The sequence below is a fragment of the Lepus europaeus genome, chromosome 10, assembly GCF_033115175.1.
Source record: "Lepus europaeus isolate LE1 chromosome 10, mLepTim1.pri, whole genome shotgun sequence".
NCBI classification, from domain to species: Eukaryota; Metazoa; Chordata; class Mammalia; order Lagomorpha; family Leporidae; genus Lepus; species Lepus europaeus.
In genome coordinates this window covers 87,073,330-87,091,886 of record NC_084836.1, presented here as the reverse complement: position 1 = coordinate 87,091,886, position 18,557 = coordinate 87,073,330, and the positions used below count along the sequence as shown (strand labels likewise).

Here is an 18,557-nt window from a genome sequence, read left to right as displayed (position 1 = left end):
TTCTGTTTCTTTCTCTCCTCCATCTCTATCAACTCTCTACACCAAATGTTATGGAATTCATAGTACATCATCAGTAAAAACTCATTACGTCTCTGAACATTTTCTTTATCTTCTTGCTTTAACCAAACCTTGGCTCTTTCTTGAGGATACTACATTCTGCAGTATTTCACATACTGTTTTTGGTTTGCCTTCTTCACAGAACCCTCACATCAACTGGCCTAAATATGGGGTAAAAGGGAGCAGGCACCATGGCGCATTAGGTTAATCATCTGCCTGTGGCACCGGCATCCCTTATGGGTGCCGGTTCTAGTCTCGGTTGCTCCTCTTCCAGTCCAGCTCTCTGCTGTGAGCCTGGGATAGCAGTGGAGGATGGCCCAAGTGCTTGGTTCCCTGCACCCGCATGGGAGACCGGGAGGAAGCTCCTGGCTCCTGGCTTCGGATCAGCGCAGTTCCGGCCGTTGCGGCCATTTGGGGAGTGAACCAACGGAAGGAAGACCTCTCTCTCTCTCTCTCTCTCTCTCTCTCCCTCCCTCCCTCCCTCCCTCCCTCCCTCCCTCCCTCATTGTCTGAAACTCTACCTGGCAAATAAATAAATTAAAAAATCTTTAAAAAAAAAACATGGGGTAAGGGGTGGTCACTAGTGCTCTTATTCCAATTCTATGAATGTGGTACTTGTTTAGGGAAGGGCAGACTTACTGGTCCATAAAAACAGAGAGCCAACTAAAGATCTGTACAGTTCTAGAACTCTGTACACAACAGAGCTGACGTGTCAGGTAACTTGGGGGTGAGGGAGAGAAGGGATTATTCAATAAATGGAAAAGGATAAAGATGGTTTTCTGAGACACAGGGTAAAAATGGATCCCTATCTCATATAAAAAAAATCAAGGACTAATGCTGAAAACCTTGAGTCTTTTAGTAGAAACTAAAGGAGAACACTGCTGTCATTTTCACAAAAAGGATTTTCTAAATAAAGCACAGAAAATGCTAATTACAAAAGATAAAACTTGGGGCTGGTACTGTGGAGTAGTGGGAAAACCTGCTGCCTGCAGTGCCAGCATCCTATATGGATGCCATTTCAAGTCTCTGCCCGTTCCAAGTCCAACCCAGCTCTCTGCTATGGCCTGGGAAAATGGCAGAAGATGGCCCAAGTGCTTGAGAACCTGCACCCACGTGGGAGACCTTAAAGAAGCTCCTGGCTCCTGACTTTGGATCAGCCCAGCTTTGGCATTGCAGCCATTTGGAAAGTGAACCAGAGGATGGAAGACCTCTTTTTCTTTCTCTCTCTGCAATTCTGCCTTTCAAATAAATAAATAAATCTTTAATAAAAATAGAAGATAAACCTGACAATTTTAAAATCAAGTAGCTTGTTCATTAGATGACACAAAAGTAGGGAAAGGAAGAGTTACAAATTAGAAGATATCTGGTAGCCTGTAAAAGACAAAGGATCAGTATATGTATAAAAAATTAAAGAACTCCTAAAATCCAAGAGAAAACATAAGCAATACAATGGAAAAATGGCCGAATCACTATTTTACCAAGGAAGAAACCTGTAAGGTCCAACCTCATTAATGTTAAGAGAAATGCTAATTAATCAATGATAGGAATTTAAGTTTAGTGTTAGTAATGTAAACTAATACTACCACACTTCAAAGCTGAACATTCATATACCCTATGACCTAGTAATTATAATCCTAAATAAACAGAAAAGTTTAAACATGTACTGTAAGACATTTATTGAAATATTCCTAACAGCAATGATTTATCACAGTAAACACGTAAGAACTGAAACATATGCCCATGTAAACTGCAGTACAACAGTCAAATGAACAAACCCAAGCAACATTAAGACAAATCTTAGCAATATACAAGTAATGCTATGTGAAAAAAAGGTTCAAAAAAGATTTTAAAATATCCCAAATACTTCCCCATTCTCCCTATCATATTAATAGCTTTAATGACTACAGTTCATGTAACATACAACTCATACAACTCACCCATTTAAAATACTTGATTCAATGGTTTTTAGTATATTCATAGATATGTACAACCACCACCAAAATTTTACAACATTTTCATCTCCTCAGAAAGAAATTATTACTCTTCTTCTCCCAAGCAACCACTGATATACTTCCTTTCTATAACGTGTTCCCTGTTCTGGACATTTTACATGAAATATGCAATCTTCTTGTGATTGGCTTCTTTCATTCATGCTACAGAATTTATCAGTATTTCACTCTTTTTTGTTATTAACTCTCACTTCTTAAGAATGCTTATAAGAGATATACATCTATATACAATGCTACAAAAATGACATATAAATGGCAAAGTCACATAAAAAGGTGCTCAATGTCACTAATCATCAGAGAAATAAATGCAAATAAAAATCATAATAAATATCTCATAGATCTTAGGATAGCAATTATGAACAGACATAAAATATCATGTGTGAGGAAAAGGAAACACTTGTACACTGTTGGTGGCAATGCCACTGGTATAGCCATTAAGAAAAACGGTATGGAGGTTCCTTGAAAAATTAAAAATAGGATATAAGATACAGGAATCTCACTTCTGAGTATAAGGGAAAAAAAAGCAAGTATTTCAAAGAGATACATACAACCTATTCACTGCAGCATCACTCATAATGGCCAAGATAAGGAAACATCTTAAGTGACCATCCATGGCTAAATGAATAAAGAAGGAAATCCTGCCATCTGCAACACCATTATTCTCAGTGAAATAAAACAGACACAGGAAAACAAACACTGTAAGGTCTCACTTATATGTGGAAACTAAAAGGGCGATCTCACAGAAGTTAAGTATGAAACAGTGGTTGCCAGGGGGTGGGGAATAGGAGAAATGGGGAGTTGTTGGTCAGAGGGTACAGTTTCAGTTACAAGATGAACAAGTTCTGGGGATCTAATGTATAGCATGAGTGGTGATGCATACATTAATTGACGTGGCCGTGGTAATTATTACATAATAAACACATCACACAATATGTTCAATACTTGTCAATTAAATATTTAAAAGTCAAGAAATGAATACTGAAATCTGGATGATGGTTACATAAGGCAAACGGGAGCCAAATAGGTAAATAAATGTAAGTTGTTGCAAGGTTCTAGGTTTTGCAGGTGGCTCACTTATCATGAAAAAATAAATAAATAAAAGAGGGCCATGCTGGACCCAAGACGAGAGAGCATTCTAAGCCAAAGTTAACATCTAATCAAACTAAGGGGCAAGTTTAATGAGTTTAATCATTTGCTGTTCAAAGACAGAGATAAAAACATAAATCACAAAGTTCCCAGGAAAAGGTCTCTGCAAAACATGAGTGATAAAAGATTAGCCTAAAAATCAGAACTGATAAAAAATCATGACAAAAAAATCAGCCCAGAATAAAATAACAACTCATATGAGACAACAAGACAGATAAGATTATATAAAACGGTCCAAGACATGAATGGACATTTCAAAGGTGTGGAAACACTTGAAGAAATGTTTCTCATTAATACTCAGGTACATGAGTAATTGTTTACAAAGCAAAGTCCGTTCACATCACTATTTCCCATCTCACACAAAGTAAAACCTAAAGTCCATAGAGAGATCTACAAAACCCTTTGTGATCTGGCTATCTCTCTGACCTCATCTTCTACTCTTCATATCCTGGCTCATTCTGCTCTGCTACACTTGTCTGCTGGACACATCAGAAATGTTTTCCCCTCAAGATCTTTGAATTTGCTTTACCCAGGAAAACACATGACATGCATTATCAGATCCCACAGGTCTTTAAGTATCACTTTTCTCAATGAAACCTTCCATGACTGTTCTATTTAAATGCTACTCACTCCCACCACCCAATTTCCTATTCCGCATCTGGCCTTCATGTTTTTGCTTCCATAGCCATCAATCTCCAGGAAAAATAGTATATATATATATTTACCTATTTGTTTAGCAACTCCTTTTCTCCCATCCCCAACCCTTCTGCACTTCAGAAGGTAGTTAGAACCCAGGGAAGGGTTAGATTTTTGTCTATTTTGTTCATTGCTGGATCTCCAGTGACAAGAATTGAGTCTGTCACATGCTAGGTACTCTATAAATATTTGAGAACACACCAATTGAGGCCATAATGAAATATCATTACTTATATTCAACTAGCAAAAATAAAAAAACTAATATCAATTAATGATAAAGATGAAGAGCAATGGAATGAACATTACTGGGGCAAGAATTTCAGAAAACAATTTGGCATGACTTAGTATAAGTAACAATGATCATCCTCCACAACCAGGAAATTCTACTTACATCCAAGAAGTTCCATGTATATCTATCTGAGCAATCTAATATTCACAAAGGCATTTTATGAGTGGTCTTCACAGAGAATGTGCAGTATGAAAAAAAAAAACAACTATGCAGGGACTATAAAATATTGTTCTGCACAAAAATGAATGTGTCTTTTGATTCCATTTCTCCATAAACTTTTTGAAGTACTCCTGTAATAGAATAAACTACAATAACTAGCAACAGAAGGAGTACAATGTGAGATATTAATACAATGCATTAATTCTATGCAGCAGTTAAAATGAATCAACCATGTCTGCACCTATGTGTATACACAGCTCTCAAAAACAATGATTAATATCAACAGGCAAACAACACAAGAATATACAACAGACACATTTATAATGTTTAAACTATAGATTGTTCAGGGATATTCAGAACTGTGGTAAAACTATTTAGAAAAGAATGATTAACACAAAATGTAGGTTTACAGTTTCCTCTGGTAAAGGAAGGTGGGTAATGTAATTGGGAGTAACATAAGGGACTGTAGACACTGGCAATGTTTGTGAGGACACTAATGTTCATTTTGTTAACTTTCTTTAAACTTTATATACACATTGTATATATATATATATATATATTTTTTTTTTTTTGACAGACAGAGTGGACAGTGAGATAGACAGGGAGAAAGGTTTTCCTTTGCCGTTGGTTCACCCCCTAATGGCCGCTACGGCTGGCGTGCTGTGTCTGGCGCATCGCGCTGATCTGAAGCCAGGAGCCAGGGGCTTCTCCTGGTCTCCCATGCGGGTGCAGGGCCCAAGGACTTGGGCCATCCTCCACTGCACTCCCAGGCCACAGCAGAGAGCTGGACAGGAAGAGGGGGCAACCGGGACAGAATCTGGTGCCCCGACCGGGACTAGAACCCGGTGTGCCGGCGCCACAGGCAGAGGATTAGCCTATTGAGCTGCGGCGCCGGCCATTGTATATATTTCTAAAGATTATTTTATATAATGAAAAAAATTTAAAGGTAGTAAATAAATGTTTACTCTGACAACTATGTGCTAAACTGGCTTTTATCTGCCTTTTTTCATTTAAACCCCACCAAAATGACAGGTAACTAAATTCAGATTTTCTGACTTCAAGCTTAATATGTTCTTTCCACAATCACAAGAAACTGTTAACACTACCCCAAATTCAGTTATGGGCAGGCTGTAATTCATGCACTGCATTTGAAAAAGTCACCTATAAAGTGGTAGCTTAAAATTCAGGGTTACCATGGCCAGCGCTATAGCACAGGTTAAGCCTCTGCCTGCAGTGCCGGCATCCCATGTGGGCACAGGTTCAAGTCCCAGCTGGTCCACATCCAGTCCAGCTCCCTGTTGATTGCCTGGGAAAGTAGTGGAAGATGGCCCAAGTGCTTGGACCCCACACCCATGTGAGAGGCCCGGAAGAAGCTCCTGGCCATTTTATTATGTTATCCACAATATTATTATGTTATCCACAATAGTAAAACCATGTCTGCACCTATGTATATAGACAGCTCTCAAAAACAGAATGATTAATATCAAAAGGCAAACAACAGAAGAATATACAATGGACACATTTATAAGGTCAAAAATAACAAAACTATAGATTGTTCAGGGATACAAGGATAAGGAACCTAAAGCATATCATGACAATAATTCATAACTTACTGATAAGAAACACAATGACGCAGATATTATAATTATGAAGATTAATTAGAAATATATTAAGTAAGTATAATCAGTGAAGCAAAACAACAAAAACAAAAATACAGACCAGGAGTATATCAATTTTTTTTTTTTTTGACAGGCAGAGTTAGACAGTGAGAGAGAGAGAAAGACAGAGAGAAAGGTCTTCCTTCCATTGGTTCACCCCCCCAAAGGCCACTACGGCCAGCGTGCTGCACCGATCTGAAGCCAGGAACCAGTTGCCTCCTCCTGGTCTCCCATGCGGGTGCAGGGCCCAAGCACTTGGGCCATCCTCCACTGCCTTCCTGGGCCACAGCAGAGAGCTGGACTGGAAGAGGGGCAACCGGGACAGAATCCGGCACCCCAACCAGGAATAGAACCCAGGGTGATGGCGCTGCAAGCAGGGATTAGCCTAGTGAGCCGCGGCGCCGGCCTCTATCAATTGTATGTACTTAGAGGGTAACATATAAAAATGAATACATTAAAATAGTAACCTATATGTTGCATGACATTTTAATTTTAGAAAAAAAAAAAAAAAAAAAAAAAGCAACAGGGCCGGCGCCATGGCTCAACAGGCTAATCCTCTGCCTTGCGATGCCGGCACATCGGGTTCTAGTCCCGGTTGGGGCGCTGGATTCTGTCCCGGTTGCCCCTCTTCCAGGCCAGCTCTCTGCTATGGCCCGGGAAGGCAGTGGAGGATGGCCCAAGTCCTTGGGCCCTGCACCCGCATGGGAGACCAGGAGAAGCTCCTGGCTCCTGGCTTCGGATCAGTGCCATGCGCCGGCCGCAGCGGCCACTGGAGGGTGAACCAACGGCAAAAAGGAAGACCTTACTCTCTGTCTCTCTCTCACTATCCACTCTGCCTGTCAAAAAAAAAAAAAAAAAGCAACAACAAACTGTTTAAAGTAGTCTGATTTTATTATTTTTTTTTATTTTACTTTACTTTTTTTTGACAGGCAGAGTGGACAGTGAGAGAGAGAGACAGAGAGAAAGGTCTTCCTTTTCCGTTGGTTCACCCTCCAATGGCTGCCGCAGCCAGCGCACGGCGCTGATCCGAAGCCAGGAGCCAGGTGTTTATCCTGGTCTCCCATGGGGTGCAGGGTCCAAGGACTTGGGCCATCCTCCACTGCACTCTCGGGCCATAGCAGAGAGCTGGCCTGGAAGAGGGGCAACTGGGACAGAATCCGGTGCCCCGACCGGGACTAGAACCCGGTGTGCCAGCGCCGCAAGGCAGAGGATTAGCCTGTTGAGCCACGGCGCCGGCCCAAAGTAGTCTGATTAAATCCTGCCAAATAACATCATGCAACATGTGTGAGGAAAAGTGATAGTTAGCCAGCTAGTTAGTATACAGACAGAATGACATACAAATAGAATAGTCAAAAATTCTGCCTTAAAGGTCAAAGAGGAATGGGGCTATACAGTCCAGTAGCTGGGATACCTGCATCCCACAATCTTGGTGCCTGGGTTCAACTTCTCGCTCCAGTTCTTGATTCAGCTTCCTGCTAAAGAGGACCCTGGGCAACAGTAGTGATGGCTCAAGTATCTGGGTTCCTGCCACTTCACATGGTAGTCTGGATTGACTACTCCCAGCTCTCTGCTCTGGGCCTGGCTTAGCCCTGAATGTTGTGGGCATCTGAGGAGTGAACCAAAAGATGGGACTGTGCTTGTGTACTCGTCACACATCTCCACCTCCATCCCCAGCCAGTCCTCTTCTCTCTGTTCCTCTCTCACATAAAAAGGCAAATATAGGGGCTGACGTTGTGGCACAGCAAGTTAAGCTGCCGCCTGCAACACTAGCATCCCATGTGGGTGCTAGTTCGAGTCCTGGTTGCTCTGTTTTTATTCCACCTCTCTGCTAAAGGGACAGCAGTGGAGGATGACCCCAAGTGCTTGGGTCCTTGCACCTATGTGGGAGACCTGGATAAAGCTACTGGCTCCTGGCTTTGGCCTGGCCCAGCCCTGACCGTAGCAGCCATCTGGGGAGTAAACCAGTGGAAGAAAGATCTCTCTCTCTGTAACTCTTTCAAATAAATAACATTTTTAAAAAGTTAATATAAACAAAGACCAAAGATTGTGTAACTTCAAAGCATAGCCATGGGCTGTGGGAAAACAAAGGAGGGTACTTCAAGAAATTCCTGAGAAAGCAGAATCAAAGAGTAGGCTTACTTCGGCGAAGCCTTTATAACATGCATTTTCCATCAATGTTTGAAGACCTCTGAACAAGCTCTCTCTTGGACTAACTTTGGGTAAGTGGCACCAAAATACTTCCAAGCAGAAATTGAAGCTCAGATGCCAACAGTACATCTATGTACAGGGAGGGAAGTATCTCATTAACAGAATCCTCCTAGATGCTTGAAACCACAGACCTGGATTATTTTACATATTTAACTGAGAATCACTTAAAGGCAAAGATGGAAAAGAAAACAGAAACATATCAAATAACCTGAAATTTCTAAGGCATGGTAAATTTATCACTTTCTGAAGCTATCAGGATGAAAATAATTCTTAGATTTTGCTTTATTTTTTTTAAAGCTTCTTGGCAAATCCTTTTTTAAAAGTTAAATCTTAATATAATTAAAGAGAAAAATTATCTTTCAAATAACCCAGGAAACATTGAGAATTTGCTACTAACTATATGGAAAAGACGTGCTGGCAACATTTTTAGACAACATTAGCTGCTTCCCATTTTTATTACATATTCCACAAATGATTCAAATGTTTTTTTCAACAGCATGAAGCTTTGACTTACTGCCCTACAAAGCCCTTACAGTCAACCTGTAAACTGGATGATTCAAGGATGGGGTACACACTTGAGTTTCAAAATTCTAGCCATTTACTAACTGTGTCACTTTGTACAAGTTATGATACTGTTCTGTGTAACCTGGTTTCTTCTCACCACCACAAAATGAGGCAAGTGCAAATTCTTTAAGTTTATTTTTAAGTTCAGGTTTTCCACTTAATGCTCTCTTCTATACTCAACTTAAAATTTTTAAATAACTTGTTATTTCAAAAGTTCTGACCAAGAAAACACTTTTATGAATATATTTCAAATAATGGATACACTGGCAATAAATAGAAAGCGATATAACCAAAAACAGATAGTGAACAGGTTTTGAGTTACCTGAAAATTATAATGTTTGAAATGGGACCAACAAAATGAATGCCCAACTGATTAAAAAACATTTTGTTTTTGAGTGAAAATGAATACAATGTTTCGTTTGCATGCCACTGATATCTTGGTGCTTATGCTTCCCAATAGACACTGAACAGAGGAGCAGAGATGCAATGAAGATGAAGGTGGGAAGAGAAACAAAGGATAAAAGAGCAGATACCAGAATAAAAATGGGATAACAACTGAAAAAGTAAGTAGAGTATAGGAAGAGCTACAATTCAAACTCATCCCTCAAAAAGTGGGAGTCAACATGAGTGAGACAAGGAGTCCTTGTTGCTTCTCCTTTGGTGTCCTTGCCTCTTCCACAAGAACCCTGGGTGTTCCTGACAAGATCTCTCTCATGACCTTTGAAGTTCCAGTACTATTAAAGATTTAAAGTAATCAAAATTAATCTCATATGTTCCTTATTCATATTTAAATCTGTCATAAGAAGTTTACAACTTCCAAATCATTCCTTCTGCCAAAGCAATGTTGAACATTTCCGCTTTCCACCCATCTTCAATGATGAAGTATTTCTACTCATTAATCAGTCACAGTCATTAATAAAAGCCCCTTTATCCATTCACCAGCTCACTTAAGTCTAAGTAAAACCTAGTTCTCCTCTGAGGACACCGCTTCCCCTGTATCTTTTTAATACATTTTTTTTTTTTTTTTTGACAGGCAGAGAGAGAAAGGTCTTCCTTTTGCCATTGGTTCACCCTCCAATGGCCGCTGTGGCCAGTGTGCTGCAGCCGGCACGCTACGCAGATCCGAAGCCAGGAGCCAGGTGCTTTTCCTGGTCTCCCATGCGGGTGCAGGGCCCAAGCAATTGGGCCATCCTCCACTGCACTCCTGGGCCACAGAGAGAGCTGGACAGGAAGAGGAGCAACCGGGACAGAATCCGGTGCCCCGACAGGGACTAGAACCTGGTGTGCCGGCGCCGCAGGCGGAGGATTAGCCTATAGAGCCACAGCGCCAGCCTCCCCTGTGTCTTTTTAAGAAGCTAACCATTCTCTCCCATACTCTGTCCTTCTTGCATCAATTCCAGTCCATAGTCTGTCTTTCCTCCACAAAGCACTCAATCTTGAATATCATGTTATTAAACTACACCATCTACTACCCCTGCTTACCTCAGATATCTAGTGAGTGTAGTCATTTTCACTTCTTGAGGATCTTAGCTCCTGGCTCAATGCCACTCTAATACTCCTGTCTTTACTCCTGGTAATATCAATACCCACATAGATGACCCTTCTAATACTTGAGATCTCACAGTTTACTGGCTTTCTTTGCTCTTATGCTTCTATGATCTATCTCGGAAACCCACTTCACAATCACAACCAAGTCATGTCATTACCAACAACTACAATCTCACCATAATCTTAACTGCAGGCCTTCTACTTTTTGACCAGCAGCTCTAGTATTTCCATTTTACTCTTTCTAGTACCCCTAGGCTAACAATTCTTTTGTCTCACAGAGACCTACAATCCATCGATCCTGTCATCTTTTTACCATCAGTATAACATTTCCCTCCTAAACCAACAAATTCATCAGAGTCCATCATTAAAATCACCCCCTTGTATTTAACTTAGAATTCCTCGACCCTGTCTCACCTGGTTATACTTGGTTGACAAATTTATAATCTGGTTTAATCCAACACTCCTTACTTCACGCTTACCACATCACTAAATATGGCTACACAAACTCCAGTCATCATGATGACTCATCTTATTTTACATGATCATGATCTTCAAGGATATTCTTTTTTTTTTTTGACAGGCAGAGTGGATAGTGAGAGAGAGAGAGACAGAAAGGTCTTCCTTTTTGCCGTTGGTTCACCCTCCAATGGCCGCTGTGGCCGGCGCATCTCGCTGATCCGAAGCCAGGAGCCAGGTGCTTCTCCTGGTCTCCCATGCGGGTGCAGGGCCCAAGGACTTGGGCCATCCTCCACTGCCTTCCCGGGCCATAGCAGAGAGCTGGCCTGGAAGAGGGACAACCGGGATAGAATCCATTACCCCAACTGGGACTAGAACCCGGTGTGCTGGCGCCTCAAGGTGGAGGATTAGCCTGTTAAGCCACGGCGCCTGCCTCAAGGATATTCTTATTAAGGCTAGGCCATCCCATTACATTTCCTTCTCTGGCACTCTCTTAAAGGACGATTTCACAACTCTTCTTTTTCAAACCTTTAGAATCAGGTGGGAAACCACTGGGCATTGGGCTGTTAAGGCCTGTGAAACTACTTGGTCTGGCCAGCCAAGGCAACCACAGGTGAGACTTGAAATTCAATAAACCTGTAGCAGGCTAATTTTTAAGTTGATAATTTTGTATGGCCCATAAGTGATGTTATAAATATCCAGTGGTCCGTGGCAGAAAAACTTTCTCTCTTATTCCTTCTCTCAGCTGATCACCTTACCTCCTATATCACTAAGAAAATCTAAGCAAACAGAAAAGAATCACAGGTCTCATCACCAAGTGTATGCATTACCCTCCCTGTGACCACATGCTTTGCCTTTTTCTTGCCTGTTACAATGCACATCTACTGAATGCCATTTCCTCTACTTGTACAAAAATATCCCAACTCCTTTCACCTACTTTAGGACATAGTTCTTTGTATTACATATTATGATTTTCTTATTATTTTTTAAAAATTATGTTTTTATTATTTATAATACATGTAGCACCATTATATTATTATATGACATACTATAATAATACATAATATTATATTATACTACTATAATATATATAACATCATTTATGGAGGATTCTTACAAATATTTTTATCCTCAGTTATAAGCAAACACTCAGAAAAACCTAGATTGTGGGATTCTATTAGCCAACAACTGTAGAAATTTTAAAACTGATGGGATCCTATCAAAATAAGAAATTTAACCACTACTATTATCAACAATAAATTCCCTTAGTGTGATAATGGAGCTGTGCTTACTGTAGACTGTGCTTTTGAAATACTTTGAAGTGTGTTTTAGAGATGAAGTATCATGATACCTGAAACTTTATAGTCAAATATTTTAGAAAAAGGAATTGCCTGTCCTTACTGTCTCTAACAGCTTGCCTTCCTAGTCACTCTTGAATCCACCCTAGTCACTTTCATCCCTCATCATTCCACCAAAGCCGTTCCATACCAGTGGTTGTCTCTACAGTGTTAAATTCAATGGTTATCCTTTATTGACCCATATTCTTTTTTTTTTAATTATTTTTGACAGGCAGAATGGATAGTGAGAGAGAGAGACAGAGAGAAAGGTCTTCCTTTGCCGTTGGTTCACCCTCCAATGGCCGCTGCAGCTGGCGCACCCCCCTGATCCGATGACAGGAGCCAGGTGCTTCTCCTGGTCTCCCATGCGGGTACAGGGCCCAAGCACTTGGGCCATCCTCCACTGCAATCCCTGGCCACAGCAGAGAGCTGGCCTGGAAGAGGGGCAACCGGGACTAGAACCCGGTGTGCCGGCACCGCAAGGTGGAGGATTAGCCTATTGAGCCACGGCGCCGGCTGGATTCTACGTGTTTTATTAGACATCTTAAACTAAACAGGTTTTACAAAGACAGAGATCCTGTTAAAATAAAAGTCAGAACTTACTGTTCTTAGCTCAAAACTCTCCAATATCTTCTCATTCCACTCACAGGAAAAGTTCATGATCTTACAATGTCCTACAGACCTTTGTATCAGGCTGTGAGTTACCTCTTTGACGTCACATATCATTCCATCCTATACCCATTCCATTCATACTCATACTATTCTCCTTACTACTCATTAAGCACAACATGGTAAACTATAGCTTCTAAGCCACTCATATTTCTTCTGCTTGCAGTTTTCATGTGTACAGCTCACTACCTGACCTCTTCTTCTTGTAGTCTCTGTTCAAATATTTTTGACTTTTTTTTTTTGACAGGCAGATTTTAGAAAGTGAGAGAGAGAGAGAAAGGTCTTCCCTTCCGTTGGTTCACCCCCAAATGGCAGCTACGGCCCGCGTGCTGCGCCGATCTGAAGCCAGGAGCCAGATGCTTCCTCCTGGTCTCCCATGCGGGTGCAGGGCCCAAACACTTGGGCCATCCTCCACTGCCTTCCTGGGCCACAGCAGAGAGCTGGACTGGACAAGGAGCAACCAGGACAGAATCCGGTGCCCAACGGGGATTAGAACTCAGGGTGCCGGCGCTGCAGGTGGAGGATTAGCCAAGTGAGCTGCAGCGCCGGCCTTTGACTTGTTTTGTCATTGGTCTGTCTCTTCCTTACCAGAATATAAGATAAACAAAGGACAGGGATTTGTATGTTTTGTTTTCTCAGTGTCTAGAATAATTCCTGGCACTGAGTAACTGCTCAGTAATTATTCGATGGATTAACGAAGGAAACTGAAGGATGCTGAGAAAAAAAGACAACCTTTTTACTAGTGTTATTTAAACCACACAGCTAAGAAAAAACAGGACTGGGAGGCTGCAGCTGTGATGGAGAGGTTTAAAGCCCAGGCCTGTAGTGCCGGCAGCTCATTTGGGTGCTGGTTTAAGTCCTGGCTGCTCCACTTCCAATCCAGCTCCCTGCTAATGTGCCTGGGAAAACAGTGGAAGATGGCACAGGTCCTTAGGTGCCTGCACCCACATAGGAGCTCCCGGCTTTGGATTGGCTCAGCTCCGGCCACTGTGACCATTTGGGGAGTGAACCAGCAGATGGAAGACATCTCTCTCTCTCTCTATAACTCTGTATTTCAAATAAAATAAATATTTTTTAAAAAAGGAAAAACAGGACTTTTATCATATTTAATCTCTTTTAAGGTTTTCCACAAAGAAACGTCATTAGTTGTTCATGTTCTGAATAGAACTTCATATATATTATTTAAACTGAGCTTGCATCATGTATAACAAAGAAGTATTATGCAGATTCAAGAACCATTAATATAATGGAGGTTAAGTAAGATACAAAACTAACTACAGAGGGCAGGTGTTGTGGCGTGGCAGGTAAAGGCCATTTGGGTGCCAGTTGGAGATTCGGCTGCTCCACTTCTGATCCAGCTCTCTGCTGTGGCCTGGGAAAACAGCAGAATATGGCCCAAATCCTTGGGCCCCTACACCTGTGTGGGAGACCCAGCAGAAGCTCCTGGCTCTTGGATCAGCTCAGCTCTGGATCAGCTCAGCTCCAGCTGTTGTAGCCATATGGGGAATGAACCAGCAGACAAAAGATCGATCTCTCTTTGTCTCTGTCTCTCTCTCTCTCTCTGCCTTTGCCTCTCTGTAGCTCTGCCTTTCAAATAAATAAATCAATCTTAAAAAAAAAAAAACTGACTACATTTTATGTATATAATTAAAAATATGTATTTCACAAATTCCCTAGTAAGGCACATTCACTGATGAAACCCAACATGATAGTTACATGTATCATATATTATCTTACTTACTTATCAGAATGAGTCAGACAAGATAGCTACAGTAACACATACAAATAACGAAATATAATTTCTTTTAAAAATCTCAAAATGAACACTTTTACTAGTCTATAATCCTAACTTATAAAGTTGTATTTCCATAGGAACTAAAATATCAATAAAATAATTCATTCCAACTGTTATCTGTCTCCCCTAATATTTTACCCTCAAAAAGTTAAATTACTTATTTCATTATATTACATAATCCAACATAAAAAGATAGGAAACTGGAATAGTCTAAACTAAAATTCCTATTAAAAAATCAAACCAAACCATAGTCCAATAAATGACTAAGAGTCTCCCAGAGAGCCAAGCCACAGAAGAACCAATGAATGATACAGTGTAATTTCACACTGCCCCTCTGTGGTTTACAGAGGTATAACATCACAAAAGTCCTGAAGTTAAGGCTATTTGAAAACACTTGATCCTGAAGACATGAATTTACCAAAATATACACTTGATATGAATAGTACTTTTGTATTTTACAAGGTATTTTTCTAAATATTTAAAGTTAAGCAAATAAAGGGCATTATTAGTAAAGATTAAATTGCGGCTCAGAAAGATTAGCTTAATTTTCTCATAATATATAAAAGACTTTTTACATTTTTACACTTACATGTACATAGCAAAGATTAACAAGTAATAATTCCCTAACAGAGACTTTAAAAAATGACAGTTTATGACTTTTAAGACTGTGTTATACGTTAGAATATCAATTTTACTCTAATCAATTAAAAGTAAAAAGAAATATATACCGAATAGTGATGATAATTCCATGAAACTAGCACTCATAATGATTGCTGAAGGCACTGTAAGCTGGTATAACACTTTTGGAAAGAAATTTGACAATAATATCAACACATAAAAAGTGTTCATGCCCTTTCCTAGTAATTTTGTTTCTGGGAAGCTAACCTATGGAAATGATTCAAGATATGGAAAAAAACTGCAGAATATTTATAACATCCTAGATACTTGGCATCTGAGATTTAGATACTGGTAGCCTCAACAGTTCGAGAGAAGATCACAAGTTGATGTATGACACATGTAACATTGCAAGGAGGCCACATAACTAAGTAGAGATTTAGAGTGAGTCTGACTGCCAGCATTAGCTTCTCCTTGTGGCCTGATTGTTCTCTACTAGTCTTGGAGTGCACGCAAATATTTCTAAAGTGGGAGAAAAACATTTCTGTTAAAAAATGGTTTTTAAAATTAAAAAAGGCCTAAATAAGCAAGTCAATTACTTGGCTAGAGATGAGAGTGAAGAGATCTAAGAAAAGACTGATATTTGTCGGCTTCAGATCTGTCATGTTTCTTTTCAGTACTATAGGTCTACTTAGTGAAAGATTAGGAATATGATCAAACATTCAACACAGAAATAAATTAAACTGCAATCTACCTAAACAGCAGTTGAATTAGTGGAATTAAAAATCATTTTTCATTTTACACTCTCTAAATATCTGATACAATATTTACATTATAATTCACAAAGAAAAATGTCAACATAAAAATGTACTGTTAAACAGAAAACAGTTTCCAATTCACTTCGTAGTGTCAGCACTACCCTGAAGCCAAAAGCCAACAATACTACAAAAAATAAAAACTACAGATCAATACTACACGTTAGCACAAGCACAAAAATTTGTAAGAAAATATGACTAAATTGAGTCCAAGTGTATACATTTACAAAAAAAAAAAAAAAAAGAGTACCTTTGCCAAGCGCAGTTTATCTGAGGAAAAATATGTATGAGTATGGTTTAAGTCTTCCAAATAGACACAAGTATAAAAGTCACTTTTTGGTATTTGCTCTATGCAAATGTAATCATAGACAAATGTGTATCTAGTCCACTTAATGTAGGAACCTATATCACATATCTTTACTATAAAACTGGCATGTGTATTATACAAGCCTAAAATATTAGCTATAAAACTTCTCAAGTTGATTTTAAATCTCCTTTCTCAAATAAACTGATCATTTCAATTTAAAATATATTCATTTAGGGGGGCCGGTGCTGTGGTGCCAGGGTTAACGCCCTGGCCTGAAGTGCCAGCATCCCATATGGGTGCTGGTTCAAGACCCAGCTGCTCCTCTTCCGATGCAGCTCTCTGCTACGGCCTGGGATAGTAGTAGAAGATGGCCCAACTCCTTGGGCCCCTGCACCCACGTGGGAGACCTGGAAGAAGCTCCTGGCTCCTGGCTTCGGATCGGCGCAGCTCCAGCCGTTGCGGCCATCTGGGGAGTGAACCAGCAGATGGAAGACCTCTCTCTGTCTGTACCTCTCTCTATAACTCTGTCTTTCAAATAAATAAAATCTTTTTTTTTTTTTTTATTTGACAGGCAGAGTGGACAGTGAGAGAGAGTGACAGAGAGAGAAAGGTCTTCCTTTTCTGTTGGTTCACCCCCCAGTGGCCGCTGCAGCCGGCATGCCAGGAGCCAGGTGCTTCTCCTGGAAGCAGGAGACCCTGCAGGTCTCCCATGCGGGTGCAGGGCCCAAGGACTTCGGCCATCCTCCACTGCACTCCCGGGCCACAGCAGAGAGCTGGACAGGAAGAGGTGCGACCGGAACAGAATCTGGTGCCCCGACCGGGACTAGAACCTGGTGTGCCGGTGCCACAGGCAGAGGATTAGCCTATTGAGCCACAGCGCCAGCCATAAAATAAATCTTTAAAAAAATAAATAACTAAAAAAATTTTTTAAATAAAATAAAATATATTCATTTATAAATAACCTGAATAAGCTCATTCTGACATGAGAAACTACAACAACATATCTGACTTTGAAGAATCAACATTTTAGAACCATACAGGCAAGGGCCTCAATTAAAATTTTTTGACAAACATTTCTAAGTGGTACAATTATGCAGCCATATTACAGAGATATACTGACATAGGGCCCTTAATCCCTTAACATAGTCCTCATCCTCTTCTGCTGGAGAATGCCAACAACATAGAGAATTACTCTTCATATGAAACTGAGATCTAACTTAGTTCAACTTTTATCAACTGGTAGTAGTACTAACTTCTGAAGTAATAAAAGAGATTAAGTCTTTACATATTTTGCAAGTGCTTGAATTTGGTATTCATGGGAGGTTCAGGAACGAATTCCCTGTGGATCCCAACGGACAGCTGTATATAAACAGCAGTAATGTGTAAAAATAGGACTGGTTGCAAAAATACATGCTGATTTGCCCAGAACTGTTGAAAAAATATGTATACTGGAGAGTAATTCCAGTTTATCCTAGCTTTTATCTTTGTTTAGCTTTGACATTGTTTTAATTAGTATAGTACTGCTCTTCTTTATTGTTTTTTTTTACTTTTCCCAGTAAAATTGAGATGGAAGGCTATGTAATGCATACTTTACATTAATAAAATCTCACAAATCATGGACTTAAAGAGATATAGGGAAAAAAAGGTCAATTAAGAATTACAATATTTTGAAAAGAAGTATAATACTCTCATTCAATTATTTACTTTCATTTTTATTTTACTATTTGCTTTAGTTATTTGAAAGGCAGAGAATCAGAGAAAGATAAAAAGACCTTGCATCTGCTGATTCACTCCTCTAATGCCCGCAACAGCCAGTGCTGGGCCAGGCTGAAGTCAGGAGCCAGGAACTCAATCCAGGTTTCCCATATGTGTGGCAGGAACCCAAGTATTTTGATTCATCACCTACTACCTCCCATGGTACATATTATCAGGAAGCTGGAATAAGCTGCATAGCTGGAACTTGAACTCAGATACAGGATGTGAAGGTCCCAAAGAGCATCTTAACTGTTGTGCCAAATAGAACACACATGGTGCCTGGATTCAAGTTTCTGAATCTTGAGAATATTGGAGTCAAACCTAGGAAAAGTCTACTTTCATATAAGGACTGAGTAATTCGGAGTAAATAAAAAAAATCAACTTGAGAATAAGCTAGCAAGAGTCACTAATGTCCTAAGTGAGTTAAACAGTGTATGCAAAACCATGTTAATTTCCTCACAAATATGATTCTGG

General features: G+C 40.1%; 1 protein-coding gene across 2 annotated transcripts in view; it reads right to left on the bottom strand.

Moving 5' to 3' along the window:
• ESF1 (ESF1 nucleolar pre-rRNA processing protein homolog) overlaps positions 1-18,557 on the bottom strand; it is a 70,878-nt gene that overhangs the window by 27,837 nt on the left and 24,484 nt on the right. The gene's annotated exons all lie outside the window — the stretch shown is intronic.